We start from the raw sequence: 7,382 nt of genomic DNA on the forward strand, positions 1-7,382 counted from the left end.
ACTGTCTTCCTAGCAGTTCTTGTTGCTTGCCAGTTAATAAAACACCTTGTCTTTCCCTTGCTTCTGTGTGAATGGCCCATGTACAAAATGACTGGACACAAACTTACTCAACAGATTAGAAGCAGTTTAACTGATAATATTGCTCAATCAGAATGAAAAAAAAAAAAACCTAAACCACTTTTTGTTTTTTTATCTAATACCTTTCAGTTCTACTTATCTTTATCTCAAATAGTAAAAAGAGTCAGCAATGACCTTAGACTGATTCCACAGCTGCCTTCTGAAACAGAAGGTTATTTTCAGGTCTAAGGCAGAACATTACGGCCCAAGTATGAACATGGGACATAAAGCCGGAACAGGCTTCCCCTAAGTTGTTTACAAGATGTTATAAAACTCAGTGATTACAGCTAGAAATAGAATCCACACCTTGGCTCATGCCTTCATTTTTGGCTTGCAGCGGGAGTTCTGGTTTAGTTCCTACCAAGTGTTTTAAAAGAGTTGGCTGATGTTTAACTCCTGATGACTTTTGAAACAACAAGGAAGTTTTGAAGGACTGCAGGGAAAAAAGAGCAAAAGTGGTAAATGAACTGGTATCAGTCCTGAGCATAACAACTGAACGGCTGTTACAAGTCTTAACTGAGTAAATAATGTGAGCAACGCCAATCAATTTTTTTTTTTTTTTTAATAATCACTGTTCTAACTTGATAAGAAAAAAAAGAGAGATTCTAATTGTGGTTGAGTGAGATAAAAGTGTTGGTTTAAAAGACTTCTTTAAACTCCCTGGCTTTGTTCTGCATGACATTTTGCCTAAGAACCCTGCAGAGTTACAATTGTTTACAAAAAGGCTAACTGGCAGGTCTGAAAATGTAATTACAAGTGAGGATGCCTTGCAAGGCAGGTGTTTCTAATGCAAGGATCATTTTTGGTATTATTAAATGATTTCTTTCAGAAAAAACCCATAAAACCATTCCTCATAAAGCTTAAACAACTGCAGCTGGGGACCTTGTAAATAAAAAAAGGCATGGTTTACTGTAACAAAGTGATCTGCATCACTCGGTCAGGTAGATGTAGGCAAGGGGTATACTTTTCAGCATGGAAAACAGACCATCTCTGTTCAGAAAATGCAGGCTCTTACTTAAAGGAGGTGAGTCTTATCTGGGAACCTGTACTGCTGAAAAACATTCATACCTTCTTCTAAACAAACAGCTGTCTGTAATTTCCCACAGCAACAGTGCAGCCAAAACTAGTGTAATATCACTGCCTATAAAGAGTAAAAATCTCAGGTGTAAGTATAGTGAACGTTTACTGCAGTTTCCTTTGACAGGTGGATGGCTGCTGCTGGAATTACATACCCTGCTCTAAAACTTTACTACTCAAAAGCATTTATAAATTGGAAAGGATGCAGAGAAGATCCATAAAAGTGATGAAGTCTGTAAAACACTCTTCATGGTAACAGATTTAAGGAGCTGAATGTGTTTAGTTCCTCAAAAGGATGGTTAAGAAGTAACTTTATTCCAGTTTTAAGCACCTATAGACAGAATGGAAATTAAACAATACATTTTGTCAAGCAAAAATTTACCCAGACTGGACAAATTAATCCTAAAAGGTGTATGTTCTTCATAGCAAGGCAAGTTAGTGTTTGGACCAGTTTAATGAGAAGTAGGATGTAAATAAATAAGGTTTGAACACAACTCTAAACCTTTCCCTTCCCCCAGTGGAGAGAAGACTTAGGGAAAAAATGGGCTGTATTACTGCAGCAGTGTATTCTCACTGTGTTTATGAAATTCAGAGATACATGTCGGTTGTCATGGACCACCTATCAACTTCTCTGAAATTTCATTTTTTCTCAATTTTTGCTGCTATTGTTAACTGATATATTCTCAAATTTTCAGCCAGTGCCACACAAAGGGATACAAGAGCACTTCCTCGTGATGTTCACATCTATGGGCCAAATGCTCCAGTCTGCACTGGGAATAGTTTGTTTGGTGTAGGACTGCTTATTTTGGCATTTCAGAGCAAACAAGACCATTCCTTCAGCAGAAACCAGTGGTAAGTGAGGCTCATATGTTTAGATTTGATTTCAGATGCTCTTTGCCATGCTAGCTATCATTATGAAAAGCCAATGTTGGCACATTAATCTACAGTGTGTGGGGTTTTTTTAAGCCCCAAGCTCTGGTTCAGCATTATTTGTTTACATAAATATTTAAATACTGCAATACTAACAAGTGAGTGGGTAACGATTTTATAGGGGAAGAAAATCCTCTGAAATGCCATCCATACTCACGAAAAATTGCTAAGCGACACTGCCTGTTGTTGTTTGCCATATTGTTTTCTAATCTCATGCCAAATTCTGCACATTTTGCTAATGTTGAGTGCTCACGCTGACATTAACAGGAATTTCCCCAAGAAAGGAATCAGCTCTCCATAACAAACCACCCAGTCCAGCAATGCTGAACTGCTTGAAAACTCTGGCCATAACCCACATATGCTGTGACTGGTTCTGCCTCTCTAAAGTAATCATGGATATCAATGAAGCTGACAGCACTTGACACAATTCCTTCATAGACCATCAAAATAAAGAAAGCACAGACTCTTTTCTCTTACTCGGGCAAAGACAGGATCTGGCATTTGTTTTACTCACATGGAGTAGCAGTCTAATTTTTTTCATCTTTTAGTGAGTATAAATAATATAGTCAAAAGGTGAAGTTCACAGCTCTGTGACTACTAGCTGATCAACCTCGAAGTATTCACAACTTCTCGCAAAGCAAATAAGACCAAACTGACATGCAAAGCATCTCCCAGTCTTGCAGCCTGTTTCTCGTCTAAAGCACGTTTCAGCACATTTTCTAACACAAAAGGCCAGATCTCCCTCCCTTGTGTCAATACAGATTTACAATGGCATTTTACACGGTGAAAAGATGGTCCAACAGAATGATATGCCCAGCATAATTTCTTTTGATTTTTTAAGATTCTAAAAATCACTAAAAATTAGTAAAATGTCTTTAGCTAAGCTACAGATTTTTGTCTCTTACCTGAAGCCAAGAGACAGCAGGTGGCAGAATGCTTGATTTGCAACTCTGCTTTATGCCAAGGAGTGATCGAGAACTTTTTCTAGAATTTCTATTACTTTGGCAAACAAAATTTCCTATAGCTAAGTCACTTGTTATTTGAACTGAATCTATACTTTGTGGTGAAAAGATACTGTTGGTAAGGCCAGAAGTAGAAGTCATAACATCGGTCTGCAGATCACTGACAGGAATGTAAAAGCCTCTAGAGGGATAACATCACTTTTTATATACTGATACTGTACAGAGCTGTTCCAGGAGGAAAGGAATTCTAGAAGTTGGAGTGCAAGAGAAATGTCAAGATGCTTCATCCCTATTTAAATTACTGACTTGCTGACGTGTGCTGCTTTCTCATTTTGCAGTGGAGTAGGAATGAAAAGTTAAAATAGTTAGTGCACAATGGTTATGACAAGGCACCTGCTCTCTGCATCCTCCAGTAGCTCCCACTACCTTCTTCCTCCCCTTTTACAAATGCTCCTTTCAACAGTGCTGATGCTGAAATTGATGGGAAGGATGGTTTTGTGATTAAAGCACTGCGGTAGAACTTAGAAAACTCATTTAATTCCCAGCTCTACAACAGGCTCTGGTGTGATCACAGGTTTGTTAATTAATCTCTGTTGTCTTAATTTCCACCCTGTAACAGAGGATGATAGCACGCGTTTACTTTGTTCTAACTGGTGCATCATTTTGGGCAGATATCTCCAAAAGATGATCTTTAAACTGTGCAGTGGCTACCATAAAGGAGCTCAGGTCCCAAATGGAGCTGCTAGCGTAGTATAGGATTCAAAGTATGAGTTGTTTAATCATTGATAGCTGAATGATGCAGTGTAGTCATACATTCGATATTCCCTTCATTACAGCTCCCTTCTAACGGTGACATTTATTTTTTACAGAATATAAAATTTATTATTAAAAACGACCTCACTAATGCTCCATAAATTTGCAATGATGGAAAATTGATGTTTGCATATATAAACGTATTAATTTCCACTGATTGCTAAATGATCCATTCAAATGCCCAAGATTAGTGACAACTAAGATTCTACATCTGTAAAGATAAAATTATGTTTATATAATTGACTGTATAGATTATTCACACAAACTGTAGATAAAATGCTGCAATTTTGTATGTCTTTGAACTGACTGGAGAAACAATTTTTTTTTTTTTTCCACAGATGTTACTGTCTTGAAACTTGCAAAGCAACTTCATTTTAAACTGGTTAAAACCTGAATGGAAATTATTATTTTGACCAATGTCTGTCTCATGCAGAGAATTAGAAAGGGAAAAATACAGGTTATAAAAAGACCATTATGTGTCATATCTAAACACTTAAGTACTCTGCTGGTACACAGAAAAATAAAGTTCCTCTTAAAGAAAGCTACCATTCCTTTTGCCAATTACTAAAGCATGTGTTTCTGAACACACTGGTATGTATGCTTGGGTTTCATATTTACAAAAATGAGCCACAGCACATGGAGCAATTATATGATCAACCCTCCACAAAAAGTGGGTGAGAAACAGTCACATGGCTTCAGGTACTTACATAAAATATCACTTGTCATTCCTTTTGGGTAAATGTATATACTGTGCTCCTAGAAGTGCAAGGGAATTGTGCAGAACATACAATGGTGTGAATAGCTCATCTTGCCATTGTAAGTAGTTGACCTTGGCTTGGTAATCAAATCATAGCTCAACACAAAGAGAAGGAATGGCATTGTCCTAAGACTAAGATCATGGAGATCTGAAGGTGTGCCCAGAGAGCCAGATTTACTTTAGGTCTTTCTTCAGGAGATTCTTCAGCTCTGGTAGAGTAAGCCTGAAGCACCTGACCACTTCCTACCACAGCTTCACCATGCTGCTGTCCTTATTTTGCTGGACTGCTACACAAAACCCTGCTCATGGAAGCAGAGCAGGAACTGCAAAACTACGAGAAAAACAATACATGAGAGCAGGCCTTGGTGGAGCTGCTCTCATTCCTGGAATGGGAGAGTAGGCAGAGAATTAGGGCAGGGTGCCATGGACCACTGCACTTTCCTGGAGTGGTGGACTGAGGCTCTGATGGAGCCAGAGCTGAGCTTTAGAAGGGATTTTCAGAACTGTAGAACCTGCTAACAATTTGGGTGGCTCATTTTCCTGTATGAAGTGTGGTTTACCTTTATGGATTCCCCCGGTTAGGGCTGGTTTTGATTAATCTTTTATTAGTGTTAAGTTTTTCCTAGTTTCCTGCCAGCTCATTGGGACAGCTTCATATGAACATCAGCCAAGGTTTTTGCTCCTCTTACTGAGCTGATCAGCCTCAGGAGATCTGACTCAAACTTGTGCTCTGTGAATCTGGGGCAGAGCATTGTTGTATCATGGAAATAATGGTTGGAAGAGACTCTAGAGCTGACCATGGGAACACTGCCTCATGCTTCCAAGGTCCAAGAATGTATTTCAGCTGCTCATTATTAATTAATTGATAATTATTAATCCCTAATAACTGAAAAATTTAAAGGAATTCCTGGGTGCCACAGGTAAGTTTAAGTCTCAGGCTCAATGCTGTGTAAATAAATGAGGTATCTGATTTCAAACAAAATTATTTTGAACTTTCTCCTCTGCTGGAATAGAATCAATGCCTCACAATGGATTTTATTTCCCCCAGAACTTTCACATTTCCATTGGAAAAGAAACACTTTTTGATTGCCAAGACACTCTTCTGGTGTGTTCAGCAGCATATCTTATGCTCTGTTGATACTCATTAGATGCTCTTTCTAGCAAAGATGGCTTCTGCTGAGAGTAAGAAATGTAAACATCCTCCCAATCAGACATTTTCCACACTGGGATGGCCAAGAAATCACTGTTTTCACAGTAGTTTCATAAGTCATGCTGCTCTCATGACCCCTAAACCACCTCTGCTTTATTTTATCTCTGCAAGAAAACTGTATGTCCCTTATTTCTAATACCTGATGCATCTCATGGTAATATATCTAGTCCTAAGGCAGGGGACAGATACATGCTTCCACCCTTCGATGAAAGCTGAAAAATGGACTGTGATTCTTATCATGAGAACACCAGAGATGCAGTCTTACTGCTACAACAAAGTCAGCTCCATGTTGAAGAAAAAGGACTGCTCGAGAGGCTTTATGTTAGCTGTTTGTCCCTAACTTTCATCATAAGTCTGTGCAATTTCAACAGCATTTCGAATGTTACTCTGGCAAAAGAGACACAACTATTATTTTACCTTGGTATCTAGTGATAGGACATGTGGGAATGGTTCAAAGCTGCACCAGGAGAGGTTTAGACTGGACATTAGGAAGCACCTATGAATCTATGATTTATTCCTTTACTGAACAGGTGGTCAAACACCGGAACAGGCTTCCTAGAGAGGTGGTCGATGCCTCAAGCTTGTTAGTGTTTAAGAGACATTTGGACAATGCCCTTAATAACATGCTTTAACTTTTGATGAAAGCTGGCACTTGCAATGCTTTATAAGCCATATTTAAAGGTCATTAGAAGAATTTTTTATATGAAAGAAACTCAGCTAATTCAATAACACTCTTACCAGCTGCAGCATTAGTAACTTCACGAAGTCTAAAACAGCAAAAAGCCCAATGAAGCACCAAACTTAAATGAGTACCCTTCTAAACCCTAGAACTGAAGATCCAAGGTATACCTGAAGACATTCAGGAGAAAGTCCTATACACTGCATGTCTCACACTTTGTCTATACAGTTCTTAATCTGAAGCGCAGAAGTACAGACAATTTTTGAAATGGTGCATTTTCAGATTGTCAGAAAAGGTAATTATTTACAGTATTTTACCTGCAATGCATTTATTCTTAAAATTAAACAAAGCATTGCATACAGCTTTCTGTCTTTTCAGAACTAATCTTTGTTGCTGTTCGAGTTTTTCTCTTTATTTTAAAAACTTTGCATATATCTGCATCACTACCTAGTGACCTGAATTTTCTTCTTGCAGCCTGCCATTGAAACGCGTGGTATCCGACACAGATCACACATTTGGTAAGCAAGGTTATACCTATCTAAGTGTAAGGACTGAGAACAAGTAAGAAATTATTCTGCATTAGAATGTGTATCTGTCAACGTTCTGATAAATTTCAAGGTTTTAAAAGCACACCACACTTAGTAACTAGTAATAGCAATAGTGGGAGAGAGTTGTGGGAGAAAATTTTACATGAAAAGAAGAAAATGCTGTAATCTTGTACTAAGCAGAAAATTAGTTTTGTCCTCCTATTATTCTAGTAGGCTGGCAAAACAGCCTTCATTTATTTTGTGTCTTTGAATATGCAAATGATAAACAGAAGCCTATTTTTGTAGGCAT

The 7,382-nt window shown here is 38.1% G+C and overlaps 1 long non-coding RNA gene across 1 annotated transcript; it reads left to right on the plus strand.

The window, feature by feature from the left end:
* The first annotated feature begins 424 nt into the window (after positions 1-424).
* On the plus strand, positions 425-4,447 carry LOC119156026. Its single transcript, XR_005106948.1, has 3 exons — positions 425-575; positions 1,890-2,046; positions 4,238-4,447. It is a non-coding gene; the product is annotated as an uncharacterized LOC119156026 (long non-coding RNA).
* Positions 4,448-7,382: the final 2,935 nt, after the last annotated feature.

The sequence above is a fragment of the Falco rusticolus genome, chromosome 12 (genome assembly GCF_015220075.1).
Source record: "Falco rusticolus isolate bFalRus1 chromosome 12, bFalRus1.pri, whole genome shotgun sequence".
NCBI lineage: Eukaryota > Metazoa > Chordata > Aves > Falconiformes > Falconidae > Falco > Falco rusticolus.